This window comes from Prinia subflava, chromosome 4 (assembly GCF_021018805.1).
Source record: "Prinia subflava isolate CZ2003 ecotype Zambia chromosome 4, Cam_Psub_1.2, whole genome shotgun sequence".
NCBI lineage: Eukaryota > Metazoa > Chordata > Aves > Passeriformes > Cisticolidae > Prinia > Prinia subflava.
In genome coordinates this window covers 49396090-49414577 of record NC_086250.1, presented here as the reverse complement: position 1 = coordinate 49414577, position 18488 = coordinate 49396090, and positions in this window count along the sequence as shown.

Genomic DNA, 18488 nt, shown 5'->3' with positions numbered 1-18488 from the left:
AGATTTTTAATTTACAATTCAGTGAAATTAACAAGTTGCTGAATATTTTGATTTATCTGAAACTCTGCTTCCAACTGGAAAAATAAAATAGCAATTGAAATACTGAATCCTGCTGTTGATTTTTGAGGTTATTTGATTTTGAACTGCTCTTCTTAAAATACCTTTTTAAGGAGGTTTTTTTGGGTGTAGATGATACACAGAGCAGTGCAGAAGGGCAGTTCAGCTTGGGTGCATAGCACTGTCTTCCAGTTGAGCCCTTCTTCCCCTGGCAGGGGGCCTAGGAAAGACAGCCTGTAAGTGCCAGCACCCGATTTAGAGGCTGTAAGGCTCCTCTTTACACGTAAATAAAACACTTCACCATGGATTTTTCTCAACTTCACATAATCAGTTTTTGCAAAAGGAAGGAGATGATAAGCAAAGTAGCAGAGGAGATCGTGTGGCAGAAAGAATGCTGTGATTACCCAGTAATGTTTCCTTCATTAATTGCTTGAAAAAAAAATCTCGTGTTTACAAAGGTAAACAGGATTTACTGGGCTACCATGTAGCCATGGGGTATAAATACTTGAAAGACAAAAAATAATTTTTAATTGTGGATGGCTGATGTGCTCTGGAAGCAAGCAAATAAAGTCCAGAATGAACAACTTTATTTGTCAGGAATCTATATGTGAAGCACTGCTGAAAAGCTATAGTTTATCCAAATTTATTTACAAATCTATTACCTGTTAACCCGAAATAGCTTTTGAGTGTTCTGAAAGTAATAAGTAACATGGATTTTGCTGCTTTATGAAAATTATTTAGGTCCTAAGGGTCTACATGCTTCGCTACTGACGTAGCAAATTCTAGAAAATTTTAAAATGTGGATCAGAACTGGCCCTTTTTGTTGTCGTTTGTTTGTTTGTTTGTTTGTTTGTTTGTTTGTTTTGTTGTTTGGAGAGACTGAAGGCTGTGAATTTCTAGTATGATGACCAGAAGAAAGTAGCTGAACATCTACAGACTTACAGATTGTGGAATATTAAAGATCAAACAATCCACTTCTTCCTAGTCAACTATGATGATACAGGAGATAAGTACTTTACAGAGTGGGCCTTCCTTTCAAAACTTCTCCTTCTCTTATCTCTAAAGTATATATGGTTTTTCCCGTCTATGTGGGTGACTTTCTGAATGCTTATCTTCTAATGAAACACAGAAACAAAATGTTCCTTTGCAAGTCTCATGGAAAGAAGCATTCTTGCAAGTTTTCCATTCTGCCCAACATGTTTTGAAGGTCTGCCAGTTGTATCAACAGCAAAACAACATTGGACTGTGTTTAACAGAAGTTAAAAATGTGATGTGCCTGTCCCAGAAACTATGATCACATTGTTGATCTTCGTAACACAGCCATGGCACAATTACAGTGAAACATATTTCCTTTGGATACAGGGGGTCCACAGCTCCCACTGACACCAGGAAATGGAAGTACCCTTAAGAGTATGCAGAAATTGATCCAGGTGCAGGAAAATATCCACCAGAGCGACTGAACCCTGCTCTAATGAAGAGATGGGATGAGACAGTGAAGGGCCTTGACTTTGCCTACGGCACCCACAGAGCCTGAGCTCCCCAGTGAGCTGGAAGCTGCTGACCTGCCAAAGCACTGTCAACCAAAAGTGACAGCCGCTCCTGTCACATCTCATCTTTGCAGCTCAAGGACCAAAAGTAAAAAGCTCACTGGAGAGAAGATCTAGAGAGGATGCCTTCTGAGTGTTTGACAGAGCCTGGCCATTTTGTTGCTATTCTACCAATACACTACAGAGAATACTAATAATGCCTTTATATCATTGAAACAAGAATTTGGAACTTAGTTCTTAAAAAAATTGGAGCCATACAGGCAAGATTTTGGTTTTACTTGACACACTGTACTCTCATTGTACCAGAATAGTCCCAATGGATTCAGCTGTGTGTGGGAATATGGGACTGTGCAGCTTCCAGCTCTGCTCACTGCTATTGTACACTGCTGGCCACACTGGTGAGCAGCCACCTGAACTGCAAGCTCTGAGCCAGCAGGCACACCTGGATGTGCTGGAGGAAGTTTGCCCCACGTCTATGCCCACTCCTTCCCTCTTCAACATCCACATACTGGGTTAAGTTCTTCTGAGATGATTATATCTTATTACCCTAAGCCCTCCTTTTTTACTTAGTTGAAAAGAGTCATTACACATCTGATGATTTGGAAGCTTCACAGTAACGTTTCCAAATCCCACTCTCAATTAATAAAGGAAACCCAGCACAGAACTACTTACTATGCCACTTTTTGCTGCCAGCGAGTCCAAAATGATTCTTATCTGAAGCTTACAGACATAGGTTTGGACTTAAGACTGGCTTTAAAATTAATCTGAAAAAATATATAAGAAGACATTAAAACCGATATCTAGCTTCATGTGAGAATAGTGATGCTGATTCACACACCTAGAAATGTGTTGGCTGAGTGTACAATGTTTGCACTGAACACACGGATGTGTACTGAGTTAAATAAATAAAACAGAAAATGTTTTCTCTCTGTGGCACCCATTTTGCAAATCTTTTTAGAATAACCAAGCTCTTAAAGCACCTGCAGAGTCTTCAGGGCCCCAGACTGCTGTTGTTTCAAGCAGACCTCTTAAAGATAACATCACTGAAAAGCCTCTAAGCATGACCCCATCGTGAAAACCACAATTTGCGTTGAACTGTTTCAGTTCTGATATTGCAGAACATCTTATACCTTGGGAAGGTGAGGACACTATGAGCAGAAGGGCTGGTCATAAGCTGCAGGCTGCATCATGAATCAGTGCTGATGACAACTATTTGTCAAATGTGTTTTACACTTAACAACAAACATAGCATCCAAAACTGTCTGTTCATAGCTCACTGGTCTGAATTTATTTAGCTAAATGTTTCCTATGATTTCTTTCAACATGAAAATCATGGCCTTTAGTGCGGCTCTTATCAAAGGAATCAGGCTCTTTTTTCTCCCTGAGTTTTCTGCTGTGTTGACTAGCAGATCCCTCCATTACCTTGTATTAATACCTCCAAACTCCTGTCAATGTGGTAACCTAAATCCAGTAAATGTGTACTAAATAGCAATGCTAACAATTTAACAATCCAGTTACAAGCAGTAAGTTACAAAAGAAATCGTCTCTGCCTTTCAATAATTTTCCCCTTAATGGTCTCATTAGTTGTTGTAGTTGGGCACAGCAGTTAATGGCTTCAACAATAAATCCTGCAAACTGAGATTTTAAAACTTCAAGGTAGATCTGTGCTACTGGTTTGTCTTGTTATTTTCTATGTTGACCTCTGCTACCTTTATTTAGGTCATTCTCCCTTAACTTTTAACTGTTTCAGAGTCTAACCAGTGATATCTAATTCTGAGATATTAAATCTGGACCACACATATGCCAAATGAGTGCTACAGGCTCTACAAAATGATGTAGCAAGACCTTCCAGGATTACAGTAGCTTAAAATCAGAAGTATTTGAAAACAGTGACAGTAAAACATAGTTCCTTTTTATTTGTGTCTTGAACTTCTGAACTTTATTATTCAGGTCCTTCCAGCAGCCTTGTGAAGGCCAGGAAGCCCCTTTTGAAAAATAACAACACAAAGCCAACAGCTTTTATTTAATCATATGACTTGAGCACCTGGGAGCTTAAGGAAGAGCAACAAGGGAAACAAAAGTCACAATCAGAGCTCAAGACTGGTAGCAACGTGCCTGACACAAGGACCCTTCTCGCGACTTTGGGATCAGTGCACCACGATAATAACCAGATTAGTGATAAAGATCATTGCATTCTGTGTTTCCTTTCTCTTGACAGCTTTCATATCTGATTCACTAGGGTGCTTATTGAGGCCAGGGGTGTTCAGCCAGTATACAACTGGAGTAAAACAGCCATGAATCATGCCCTCAAAGTGCTCTTTACCGCAGCCACTAACACTTTATAATGTTGTCTAGAAATCTAGAAGAATGATTTAGTCAAACCACGGCTTCTATTTCATTTTTATTAAACCTGGCTCTCTGCCTAAACTCTTGGCATTTTGAAAGTGAATATATTGCTTTATCCATAACATTTGTAACCTTCATTGATCGGCTCAGGTAAAAGCACCAAGTGAAAGTCCTTTATTATTGATGTGGAAAATATTACTTCTCCATTGCTTTTTGTCCACAAACATCTGTCACTTTTCCCTGAAAAATCTCCTTAAGTCTTCTTTGTTCTGGGCCTAGAAATCCCTTCCATGGTTATTTTGTGGGTTGCAGTTGTTTTTCCATATAAGTCATAGCATACTTTGGTTTGAAAGGGACTGTCCAAGGTCATCTGGTCTAACCCTGAGCAGAGACATCTCCAGGTTCAACCTGACCTTGAATGTTTCCCAGGATGGGACACCTATCACCTCTCTGGGCAACCTGTCCCAGTGTTAACTGACCTTCAAATGGTTGCATTAACCCTGGTTCACAGCGCTTTCTCCGCACCTCAGCTTTGAGTACAATAATTTTGCACAAACACAGCTTACTGTGATCACTCATCTTCTAAGAACAAAGTGGTCTTTTCCCACAGCTTTGGGGACCCCTTGCCAGGGACCCCATTGCATTCACAGCAGCAGCCCTACCCCAGGGTGAGCATCCTTATTGAGAGCACAGCAGGTCTGCAGCCTGCTCCTCCCAGTGTGTGCATATTTTCCAGAGGAAAGTAAATAGCTTGCTGAGCACAGCTTTGTTTTCTGATTTTATCACCCCTGTTTATATTTTCCCCTGCCCCTCCTCTCCTGGCCACAGGAGCCACGCTGCCCCCAGCAGTGGGGAGCCTTACACCTGCACCTGCCCCAGAAGCTTGGGTGTAATATCTTGCCTAATGATTTTTTGATATTTTTTCCCACATGATGTCTCTAATCCCTGTATCTGAGAGTTCCAGCAGTGTAAGCAATAATTTTCTACCTGTCACAAGACCCATGACCCAGCTGCAGCCTGGGGAAGGTTGCTCTGTGCCTCTGCCCTGCCAGGGCTGCTATTCCAGTGCCCTTTTTGCTCTTATGGCTTCTGAGGCAGAAGAAGCCTTCCAAGGTTTTCGGTCAGTGCATGGCTGTCATATTTCATTTTGCCTAATACACATCAAAGTGATACCTTTGACAAGTGCATTTTCCTATGCCATTTGTTGATTCCTCTTTCGTAATTCCACCTGCTGGGACCCAAAGTGTCACCACATCAGTCACCATGGCACACAAAATTTCACTGGCTATTTTCTGTGTCTGTGTACAGTTGGGGGTTTTTACTTATTAGCATTTAAGATTATTGTAGCTTATTATTTGTGTATGTGTCTTTGGTGTGTATGAGTGTGCAGTGGCGATTTTTATTTGTTCATTCCCATCTGGGCTGCATGTTAACTTTGTGTATATTGGTTTGCCTATCAAGGGTGATCTCATTCACCCCTGTACAAGCACGCTGTGTGGGTCTGTGCGCATGCAAGCAGCTCACTGTATTCATCTCTTCATGCATGTGCAGCGTGCTCCTGTCTGTGATACACAAGGATGAGCCAGTGTTGTGGTTTGTTCTTCTGCACGCAGCACATCTCTGTCTGCATGTTAATGTTTCTCTGCACCCTGATGATTTAATCATGTATTAGGCAAGGAAGTCAGCACTGCTTCCCAGTGGAGGTTTTATTTTAGGTTTCCATTTTCAGAAATTACTTCAGGATGATGCTCCACCATTATGAAAGGGAAATAAAAATGGTTCACTTGACTAAGCGATTTACTCATATTGGGAGCTCATGTTATGCTCCTGCTGTACTAAAGAACATCTCTGGATCCAGTGAGGGTGGATCCACCTCACCTGTTCATGGCCACTGCAAAGTCTGGCTATGCCAAGCTCATCACCATGGCTCCTTCTGTAGCCAGTGAAAAAAACAGAGAGATGTGTAGACTCCCTCTGTAGACAACCCATCCTATAAAAGATGTCTAAGGCAGTGAGAGGGCCCCTGCCCAGGAACAGAGGTTTATAGTTGCCCAGCAAAACTTGCTGGAGTTTGTAGTGTTTATGTAGGAGAACTTTACTTGCATTTTTATCTGATGAGGTGAATCCTGGGACTCCAGAAAACCAAAACTAGCTGAACTGAATGTGTCAGTTTTTCTCCTTACGTGTTTCATGAGCACAGTTTTTCTTGCAAGCAGGTTTTTCAAGTCTAGACATGACCCACACTGGATGAAAGGCATTAAAGGGAGTGGACTAGAATATGTAACCTATAAACAGCAAAAACATTTAGTAGCATAGATCCTGGAGGGAAGTTTCAGCAGAGGAACTGTAGATGCAAGATTAACCCCAAAGCCAATGAAAACCAAACCCCTCGAATTTATGAGCTGGAGTATCATCCCACATGTGAATGATGATTATCTTGCAAATGTAGAAATCATCTGAATTTTAGCAAAGGGCAAGACCAACAGGTAATGTTTGTATTACACTGTAACTGCTGGTCAGACAGGTCATCAGTACTACAAGCACTGGGGAGACTGACATGGAATCTGTAGTAACTATCCCAAAAAAAGCTTGAAGATGCTGAGTAAAAACAGTATGATCCAAGCAATGATGAACCAATACCCAGTTTTGGATGACTTCTCCCAAAAGACTGGGGAAAGATAAAAAATCCAAGGTGAAACCTGCTGCATTTTGTAGCTATTAGAACATAAAACAGACACAGATTTGAACTTAACTGTGAGATGTCTCTTATGCAGTGGAACTGGAACATCAAAAGGGTCTTGGAAGTCTAATAACAATCAAATTTGAACAAAAGGGAGCTTTCTCTTTTTGGGCTTTGATACTCTTGAGACAATCAGTAATTTGATGGATCTAGGGAAGCACATTTATTTATAGAACAGAAAGGTTTTTTATGAGTATCAGGTTGCTGGTATACATAAAAATTTACAGAATTGGGCTTCTATGTTCCAGACCTCTCCTTTTAAGTGGGTTTTTTTAATGTGTGATCCGTTTACAGCTTATCTCTGTGCAGGGTCCCAGAATGATACAATTTGAGGAAAAATAACTGCCAACACCTGATTTAAAAGGCTGAGAATTTATTAATTTTTTTTCTTTTAGAATGTCACTGGACTTGGGTGGAGCTGAATCCAACTGTTTTATTAAGACTCTATTGGATTTCACTAGTTTTACTATCATAAATGTAGAAATGCTTCAGCTTATTACTTTTTTCCAGGGCAGTAATGGTTGATTGGTGTTAGGCATGCCTTATAGCTGTAGCTTTTTATTGTGTTCTTTGTTCGTCCCCTCCTCCAACATCCCATGACCCATGATTCCTCGGTGTCCCTGTCCTCAGAGATCTATAGCACTATATTTCCTTCCTACCAAGCATGTTCTTTTGCTCTTAGATTTGGACCTGAGAGTGTAAAACGAAGTGAAGAAACATAACCTAACAATTCTCTCTCTTCTGTTCTTCCGTGTCAGCAGTATCTCTGCTCTCTCTTCTATATCTTATCTGTAATGCTGTCATGCCTCACTAAGAGGGCTTGACTCACGGGTTGGACACTACTGCTTTTGGTGATGACTTGTTACTTTTTTTTCTTCTGTTTATCATGTCTGAGTGAACTCAACAGCATTCAGTCAGTGCCAGATTGTCAACACTGGACCCAGACATTCTCTGTGTTCAGAACAACTGTGGTCATATCTTTCCAAGTACAGCATCTAAAAGCCTACTTCTCTCTGCTTCTGTCCTCTCCACACCAAATATCCCTCAGTTTTTTCCTGGAGAGATGACACTGGCACTGGGGAAGGGGGATTTGGCTTCTTTACTCACTTGCCGTGCTGCCTTTCTGTTGAGATGCCAGCCTGGGAGCCTGCAGTGATGCTGGTGTTGGGATATGGCTTACAGCAGAACTGGAGTGGCTGTTTCCCATCTGGTTCAGAGCAGCTGTCAGAGATGAGTGCCAGTATCCAACAGCAGGAGCCTGTTTTTGTTGTGTGTATGTGTAACTTCTGAACTGCCGCTGTGCTGGGGAGCAGCTCTTCTCTTTGCTAATGGATGCTCTTGTAAAGGTACATATAACCCTGTGCTGTGGTCTGCAAACCACAGTTTGCATTGCTCTGGCTCACTAGCTAGAAGACCAAGTTAATGTGTAAGTCTCAAAGTAATTTAATGAACTATTAACTGGAAATACACATTATTTATATTTTGCAAAGGGATCTGGGAGAGACGGCAACTTGATCCTTGACTAAGAACCAAAAAGGACTGTGGTAAGTCCTTGGTTTAACATATAACATGACCCAATGGCTAAAACATCAGCTATTATGTGTACAGGTGGTGTTTACATAGGAAGCATGCAAGGCAAGCAGACTATCTACAGGGTAGTCTTTCTGCAAGGATACCATGTTTTCAAGCATTGTAGAAACATTCTAAAGCCTGTAGCAAGCCCACAAAATAGAAACAGGTTTAAAACTTTCTCTAACAGAATATTTTCAAATAAAAAGTCTTCTGCGCAGCAGATCAGTTTGGACCACTGCCCAAGGAAAAGTGAGGACTATTTCAAAACTGATCACAGGGGAGCAAAACCCCTAATAGGTGAGTCATGTTAAAAACTAGCGCTGCTTGTCTGGAATTCTGGACAAGTCTTCTGTGAGGTTATAGTTACCTCAGGTACTGACTGGTTAGCAGGACCAGCCTTCCAGCAGTTGCTCTTGCCCATCTGGCTTTGGAGCTCTGTGTGCTTGGCCAGGACCTGAAAGCTTTCAGGGCTGCTGGTGTGTGGCATTTAACCAAGGGGAGCAGCTGTTCCTTGTTGGAGAGCCAAGTTCTTGCCCAGTCCCCAACTGAGAGCTTGTCATGTAACATAGCCCCATAATGGAGATAATAATGCTTGCCCTTCTTTTGAAATTACTTTGAGATCTGCCAAAGAAAAGGGCCTATTCAAATGCAAAGCCTCATGCTTTTATTTATTAATAGATATTGTGCCAGAGTCACCAATCTGCTCCTGGTGCCTCGTGTGGCTTTAAAAACAGAGGATCTGCCTGCTTGACTGAACCTAGCCAGCGAGTTGAGGCCTGGGGCTGGTTTGTGATATTGGAAGGAGAAGGAAGCAGCCAGATGTTGCAGAACAGCAACTACTCAAACTTAGTGTTTTCCTGCCTATTATTCCTCTAAAACCAGAGCAAACATGGGATTGCCTAAGCTGACCACGGGCAGCACCACTGCTGCTGGTGCAGAGGACCAGGCTTTTCAGAACACTGTTGTTCCCCTAAAGGATCTCCTATGCTTGCAAAAAAAAAGTGGTTACAGGTACAACTATTATCTCCCTTGGGAAATGCACTTTACCTACAGCACAGGATCCCAGGGGATTCCTGTGCTGTAGCAGGCTCGTGGCAGGACCTGTGGAGAGAGGAGCCCACGCTGGAGAAGGGGAAGAGTGTGAGGAGTCCTCTCAGCAGAGGAGGAAGGAGTTGCAGGGACAACATGTGATGACCTGACCACAGCTCTCATTCTGCATTTGCCTATGCTATTTGGGAATAGAAGGTGGAGAATTCAGGAATTAAGCTGTGTCCAAGAATAGGAAAGGAGTGAGAGGAATGTGTTTTAAAAATTAGTTTTATTTCTTATATTCCTGCTCTGATTTGACTGGTAAGAAACTCAGGTAATTTCTCCAAGCTGAGTTTGTTTGCCCATGACAGTAATGGGTGATCTCTGCCTGTCCTTATCCTGACCCATGAGCCTTTTGTTGTATTTTCTCTCTCTGGTCTAGCAGAGGAGGGGAGTGGTAGAGAGGCTTTGGAGGGCACCTGGCATTCAGCCAGGGTTAACCCTGTGTAGACTCAAAAGCACAGCACAGTATTAAAGGGTTCATCTGATGCATTACCTTTACTACAGCACTACCTGGCATCTCTGAAGCCTCTAGCTCAGTTCAATTCCAAAAAGGAAAGAGGCAGAAAAAGAAAAAAAAAAAAAACAAAAACCACAACTTTTTTCAGTCTTGGTCTAGCTTTATCTCTGCTGTGAATGATTAACAGGTGGGAGGTCTGCTTGTCTAAATTTGTGCCTTTCCTATTTTGTTTTTGGCTGCACTTTCCTGCTGTGGGAAGCTTGGTACTGATTCCAGTCAATCCATGGTTCACACTGCTCAATTAGTTTTTGCTGTCCTCAAGGGAGTCTTCCCATAGAATCACAGAATGTCTAGAGTCAGAAGAGACCTTAAAGATAGTATAGTTCCAACTCTCCTGCCATGGGTAGGGACAACTTCCATCAGACAAGGTTGTTCAAACCCTCATCCAATGAAGAATGCCAGGGATGATACATCCACAACCTCTCTGGGCAACCTGTTTTGGTGTCTCACCACCCTCACAGTAAAGTATTTCTTCCTAATATCTAATCTAAACCTCCCCTCTTTCACTTTAAAGTATTCCCCCTTATAATGACCTTGCATGGCCTTGTAAAAAGTCTCCTTCTGGTTCTCTTGGAGGCCCCTTCATGGACAGGAAGGCTGCTCTAAGGTCTCCATAGAGCCTTCTCTTCTCAGGACAGAAGATCTCTGAGTCTCTTAGCCTGTCCTTATAGGAGAGGTGCTCCAGCCCCCTGATTATCTTCATGGCACTCCTCAGGACTTGCATCAAAAGGTCCACGTGTTTCTTCTGTTCGGTTTTTTTCAAATACTTTCCCCTCTACACTTGCAGTAATAGCTGACTTTTTGAAACAGTCCTATGAAAATGAAAGCAGAGGGTATGTATCTACCCACAAAGCGGTTGACAAACTTTATCAGATGAAATGTAAATTGAAGTAACTTTAGTTAATGTGCTTTTACCAAGCTGTCTCCTTAAGCTGATACGTTATAGTCCATATTTTGATTTCTCATATTTAGAATTGATTTCTGACATTAGGATTTTTCCTATAGCCACTGAAGCGTTTTTATCCCAGCCATACTCTAAAGCGATGGATCATTTTAAACGCTTCCTTACCACCTCGTAAATTCGAGAGAGCACAGCAGAGCGCTGCTGCTAGATGATGTACACGGGGATGTTTTGCTAAATAAAGGCAGGGCTCCAGCAGGACGGAATGCTCTCGTCCGGGAGCTCCCCGGGCGCGCTCCGGCCGCTGCGGGCCGGGGAGAGCCGGGAGGTGGCAGCCTCGGCCCGGCAGAGCCGCCGCGGCTCCGGGGCGCTCCGGGCGGGGCGGAAAGTCCCCTCCTTGGACACAAAAATAAAACACTGCGTTGCCATGGATTCAAAGGAAAACCGAAGGGGTATTGTGAGGGACAGGCTTTGCCTTGCTGCCCGGGCGGTTCCTGCGGCCGCTCTCAGGGAGAGCTGCGGGCCTGAGGAAAGCGGGCTGAGAGCGCGGGGGCCGCGGTGGGGAAGCGCCAGGCTCGGGGAGCTCAGGGACGGACGAGGGGCTGATGTGTCATCTGGGGTAGGTCAGTGCCGTCCAAAAACGTAAGAAGAGGCTCACCGGAGCAAATCAGGAGAGAAAAAGAGCAAGCGTTAAAATCAGTCCTGTTTGCTCTGCTCTCTGATTGCTAACACCTTTTCATGATGTTCTCTCTCACTGTGGGGTGGATTTTCGTTGGCTTATTTCACTTTCCATTGAAGTAACTCGGAAAATTCCAACAGCTTTGGTGGAAACAAATTCCCATAATCTGTGATTCTCTGAAGTGTCCTTCCTTTCCAAGAAACATAATCCTTGTGCGATAGAGTTCTATCACTTGCAGAACCTTATTGCATTGCTTTTAACGCTGAAAATGTACCGCATCAGAAATAATGCCCAGTGCAAATGCAATTATACACCGAGCTCCCTACTCAGATTAAATGGCACACCGTTTTAAATATCTTGCATTATTATTATTTGGTCCTTAATTAATTTCTTTGTCTGACATTTGAAATTTCTTGAACAGTCCAAGTCACACTAAATTTAATTCACTGTCTTCAGTGAGTTGACTTATATAGTGATTTTGGTTGGCTGTCTTTAAACAGAGATTTCCACTTCTTATTAGCAAAGTCCTGGAGCTGTAAATGGTTTTTTTTTTTAGATTTTCATACCTCCACGGTGCTGCTGTGAATTGACAGAATCACTCAGAAAGCAAAGCTATTTTCGGGTGTCTCCCTGGTCAATAAGGAAAAATGTTCCTCTTGCAAAAGAAACTGTTTCTCTTCTGCATGAGTCATGACTCTGCTTGTATGCACAGAGCAAAAGATTTCCAGCTTTTCAGGCCTCACTGGCATTCGGGGTAGGATTCAGCCAGCCAAGATTCACATGTGGAAACTAAATATGGTCATAGGGTTACACTCCCATTTTTTGCCCATTACTCAGGCTTCTGCATGGTGTATTTCAGTGCCTACTCCCTTTCTGCCTCCGTGTATTTCCCTCTGCAGTGATAGTTTACTCTGTGAATACTGCTAGTAAGATCTTAGCACCAGTTACGAATAAGTAGCATATTTCATCTGCTTGGAGTACTACATAAAGAGAACCTGTAGTAATCCTGGGAGGAAAGCTGAAAGCTCAATACCTTTATAAAACTTCAGGCTGGAGGGTGTAATCTTAAGTCTTACTTGAGCTTTCAGCTGCAATAATCACCACAGTTTTCATGGTAGAACCTGCCAAAAATAGACAAACGAGGGAAAGAACATGTTTTTTTGAAAACAAAACAGCCCATGTATTTTCAGCAACAAGAAGTCACAGAGACATTTTTATAATTATATACAACATCAGAAGGGTTCTGATGTCATGGAAGTCAGAAAAATATATCCTAAATTATACCACATTTGATGATGGGGGTTAATCAGCATGACAGTACCATTTTTAGGTTCCAGTAGGGATGTTCAGCCCCTGCTTGGGGCTGGTCAACAAGTGTGGCTGTGGAGGCACAGTGAGCCCAAGGCACTGGGCTCTCCAGCTGTGCCTGCTCTGACCTGGAGACAGAGCTCTCGGCAGAGCACTGGCTCCCTTCCCTTCAGCTCTCCCAGGGCCCTCATGCCCACCCCCCAGGTGCTTTACAGATTCGTGTCGGAGTAGCAAGGGGTTTGATCCCAGACTCTGGGCTCAGTTTTGACTTCCTTAGGAGCTCTGTGTTCCCCTTTCATCTTCTAAGCCATTCTGTGCTGCCTGGAGACACCAACTACAATGCACCCACAGTGGAGAGCTGATGTCTGTGTGGGTCCCACTTTCCACCTTCAACATCGCTTCAGAATTCAGCACAGAATAGCAACAGCACCATGACCAGAGATTTCTGTGAATTAGGCCTGTTTTCCTCAAAGCTTTTACATCGTGTCAAATTTATAAATTCTCCCAGGAAATTGCATGAGACCAGACTTGATTAAAACAGAATTATGCTCAGGCTGGATAACCATTTGGTCAGGAGATATTTTGTTACCTGATGAATTACATTTACCCTATATAACCTCTATGGGACTTCGTGACTTGCTGCAATATTTCTGCTAGAAACTATACCCAGTAATGTTTTACAGTAGCTGTGATGACTGCATGGATTAGAACTATTGAACTAGGGGTATCTTATACAATTTTTTTCAGCCAAACATTTTAAATTACACTTATGCTTTTCTGCATTTTGTTGTGTTTAAATATAAAATAGTTACCAGTAGAAGAAATGAAAAATACATTTTTCTAACTTTAATTAGATGAATAGAACTCATTTCCACAAGAAATATCACACACTAGAGGACTACAAAGTTTAATTTCACATCTGGCTATGCAAAAAAAAAAATTCCTGCATCTTATTTCTTTACCATGAGAACCAGCCTTTTGAAGAGACACAGGCTAGGCAATGCTGCAGGGCAATATGAAAGTGTTTCTACTTCTGTCATGTGTACCAATATTTGTTCTGGAAACACACAACTTCTTTTGAGAGAACTATTCCATTTCATGGCACTTTCCAAGGTTATTGAACTGGCTTTAGAAATATTCAGACATGCCTTATGCCAAGTATTTGCACCTGTTACATTCTTTATGCAAAATTAAGTCACTGACTATAAAGGTCCTAAGGGACTTATGTTCTGCCTCAGAAAATCATTTGGTGTTTATGCATATGAAATTTGATAGTGTGTGCCATGAAAATCAGTCAGCATGACTGCTCATCTGGTCCTCAACTACTCACCTACCCTTGGTTGATGGATAAGCTGGTGTTTGTATATTCATACAGAATAAAAGTGTTATTTTTATAAAACATTTTCATAAATAGCAGTGTTTGTTAACCCAGAAGGACAGCTTAGGTTTGAGAAGAAATTTAAAATTTGCATTTGGTGTGACTCTTTAAGCCATGGCAAGTAGCACCATATACTGAATAAACTGGATCTAATACATCGTTATCTGATCACATAGCAATTACCTGATTGGAATTTAGATAAATAGTCCCAGAACTCAACACAGAGCAATAGAATGGTTATCTGTTACTTTTTTAGTCACATTTTATCTGGTTTCCTTAAAGAAATAAAGGCCTTTTGCTTCTAGTTGGTGTTTGTAAACGGAGACAAGAATGCAAGCTCCACCTATGAGAAGCTTATGAAGTATTATTGAACAGAGAGAAGAACAGAGTGTTTTTATTACCCCTGTACTTGGCACTGGTGAGGCAGCACCTCGAGTGAGCCTTCAGCTCTGGGTGTCTCATCACAAGAAAGATATTGAGGTGCTGGAAAAGAAGGGCAACAGAGCTGCTGAAGGGTCTAGAGAGTTATATGAGGAATGGCTGAAGGAGCTGGGGTTCGTAGCCTGGAGAAATGAAGGCTCAAGAGAGACTTTATTGCTCTCTACAATCACTTGAAAGGAGATTGTAGCCAGCTGGGATCAGCCTCTTCCCCCGGGCAACCAGAGATGGAATAAGAGGAAATGGCCTCAAGCTGGGCCAGGGGAGGTTCAGGTTTGACATCAGGAGGACTTTCTTCCCTAAAAGGGGGGTCAAGCATTGGAACAGACTGCCCAAGCAGATGGATTCACCCTCCCTAGAAGAATTCAAGAAATGATTGAACATGGCACTTAGAGCTATGGTTTGGTTGATATGATGATGTGTGGTCAAATGTTGGACTCGGTGATTCTTGAGGTTGTTTCCAGCCTAATTGATTCTATGATTCTATTTGCACGAGCTTTCTATACAGAATTACACATATAACTGCTGGAAGCTCATGCTGAAATGGAGGCAGACTAGAACAGAGATTAGAACAGAAATGGAGCAAGGACTTTTTAAAGGCTCCTGAAAATTGCAGACCTCCTTCAAGATTGTGGTGAGCAAATACAGAGGTGACTTTGGAGGGAAAGAAATTCCTTGAGCTGAAGCTGCTGAACAGAGCTGCATGGCTCTGTGAATTCTCTCTAAGTCATGAAAGAAGTGGGGTAAGGCTGAGCATTTTTATCAGCCAGAAACATGTCTGTGTGAATGAAGGAATTCCCAGATGTTGGGGTGGTGTAGCACTGATGGTGAAACAGGAGAGGGGCTAGCTGGAATGACAGTAATGACCACAAAATGGCAATAGGTGAAGGAAGTACCATCATGAATACTGTGAAACTAAGTAAAATGTTTAGTGCAAAGAAATAAAGATAGAGCCTTTAATTGTTGTTGATTCAAATATATGACTAATTAATCTTTGTTAATTCTTCTCAAATTTGTTTTACTTTTCCTTGTGTCTGCATAGTGTTCTAAATGAGAAATTTTTCTTATGAAGAGTTCAGCATCCCTACAATTCAAGCTGAGGATTCAGACTGAGGCCTTTTGCTATCACTAAGAGGAATCCCTCTACATTTTAGCCTAGTTGTTTTTGCCATCAGCAACAGGATTTCTTTGAGTTTAAGTTATCAATAATCCATAATGCAACAGGTCATTGACAATGAAGTTTGGTGTTTCTGGTTTTTTAAAATTAATTTTGGATGAGTATCCACCAGCATAGTTTCAACTGTAAATTTTTTAGTCTCTCAGCCAGGAAGGAGTAAACTGATACATGGAGAAGTCCAAGTTTTTTCAGAACTCTGCAACAGAAAGGCTTTCCTCACTATACTGAATGGCTGGGCAGTGCTGTCTTTAACCTCTCTCTGCTGAATACTGATATTTGCTAAGACAACTCTGCAACCTAGAGGAGTAAACCTGTATTTTCAGTGGCCTTATTCAAAGAATATTTGTTAGACACATACAAAGGAATTTTTATAACTAGAGATGATGCTCTAAAGGCACCCAGGTTCAGACCAAAATCCTGCTAAAATAACAAAAACTGACAAGAACTGTTCCAGTTCTTCTTCTCTAAGCATCTTTATTTCATGGGTTTCTTTGGACTGTTTCAGAACAAATGAAATGAAACTGGCAGAATTCTAGCTGCTTCCAGATCTAGTTGAATCATTAATCAATGTCTAGCAGAGACGAAGAACACCTGCTTTGGTTAAGACAGCTGAATTGACAAATGTCTGTACCATTTGAACGGGACTAGTATACAAATCATGAAATAAGGAGATGAAATATTGTACAAGCCAGAATATTAAAAGTCAGGCGTTGGCAAAGTATGAAAAAATGTCAAAGGCACTTGTCTAAACCTTCAAGAACTTATATGCTCTATTCAGTTACCAGTTCCTAATTTTGGGATATTTACTGTCCTGCAAAGAATCTAGACTACAACAGAAGATTTCTGTCTCAGTGAGTAGTCTGGAAAAGCAGCAAGTGCTTATCACAGGAAACACACAGTAGGCATCACCCATCAACACATCTGGATTGGGCTTTGAGATTGCATGCAGAGGGTTTTCACACATGAGTCTGACTGCTGCTGGCAGCTCAGGATCCCCAGCTTGCTTCCCAGTTGATGCCTTCTCAAGGATGGAAGGCAGCTACCAGGCCTGCCCAGCCAGGCTCCTGTTGTGAGAATCTGATCATATATACTGCATGCAAGCTAAGTTCTGATCTTACTTATCAGTGCATTAAACATACTTGGCCACAGGTGATCCACCTGGCTTATTGTGATTCCCTCTCAAGGCAACTCACACTTAAGTGTGAGTTTGCACATCCTAATAATACATTAATGCCTTAGTTATTGCTGCCTCTTGGTGCCTGCTACTGCACTGTTCACATTTGCTCTTCTGTATGGTTCTATTTTGGTTTAGAATTTATCTGCAAAAAGTTAGAGGTAGAAACTGAAAAAAGGTATGAAAAGTCATCTGATTCCCTTTTTTCCCTTCAGAAATCTCCATCCATCCCTTTCAGATGGAAGTGTGTCTGCTGTGCACAGCTTTGTGTCATTCCTTGAATATGAAAGGCAGCTCTGAGATCTCTCATCCACTTGTTCTTTGTATAGAATATACCTGCTCCTTTTGATGAGATTTTTTTTTCATTGCACCAACTAGTTCATTTCCATGTCAGTTTTTTCACTTGGGATTTTCTGCCAGTAGGGTTTCTGGCAACATGTACATCTGGAGCTTTGGTTGCTGGAGATCAGCAGGCTGAATGTTTTGATGACTAATAGTCACAGATGAATGCCTATATTCTGATAGTTGCCAAAAAGTTATACAACTCTAGAGTCTTTCATCCTTTAAGGTTACTCTGAGTGAATCCTCTGGTGTAAAGCATTTTCTAGCTCAGAATAATTAGCCAAGAAAAGACTGTCATTGCCCAGATGAACTGCAGGGGTACTCCACATCCTGGATAAAGGTTCAGAGATGATCAACTAAGGAGGTCACAGTTATGACAGGCTTATAGCTAAGTTACTCTCTGAGTGCCAACAAAATTCTTGAGAGCTTCTGTCAATCTGCAGAACAGCCTTCAGCCTAGATTGCTAGTGTTTCAAGCTGGAAAACAGAATTAGTGCTAAAACTGGAGACCATAATGCCTTTATTCCCCTCTGATAACCACAGATAACCACTTGATAGAAGGGAAAATCTGAAGACTTTAGATCAACAACGGTGTCACACAGCTCAGGCAGTGCCTTTAAGGTGACCTGGCTCCTGCTGGAAGCCATCATGCCACATCAGGTGTCTATGGTTAGCTCCTGCAGAGCACACCATTGATGTTATAAAAATTGGATTCATAGCAGTCAGCAAACTGAGTGGTGAGCAGCTGAAGTTTACACCTGGGAGTGCAAAGGAGTTTAAATCTCCTATCTCAAGGAGTGAGACGTTAGACTACAAGCCTCAGAGAGACATCATTTCCCAGCACTTGTTAGGGATCTCTGAGAGCATTTATCATCTCCAGCTCCTACAGGAGAAGGTCAGATAGAGTAACACCACATTAATACCTCCCTGCAGTATGTATGTGTAACATGAGCACCCTTTCAGTGAGTTTTAATGTCAGTAATGGGCCAAGAAAATTCAGGTTCTCAGAACAAAAGCAAACCACTTACTAGAATTGAGCCTAGGCACTGTGGATTGTGTCATGAATCAACACTAAACTGTGCTTTGACTATGAGAGAAGGCACAGGCTTGTGATTCTCATCACTGCCTTCCCACTTGTGCTGTCCTTAGAATCACAGAATCATTAAAGCTGGAGAAGACATCAAGAATCATTGAGTCCAGCCATTGACCAAACACCACCA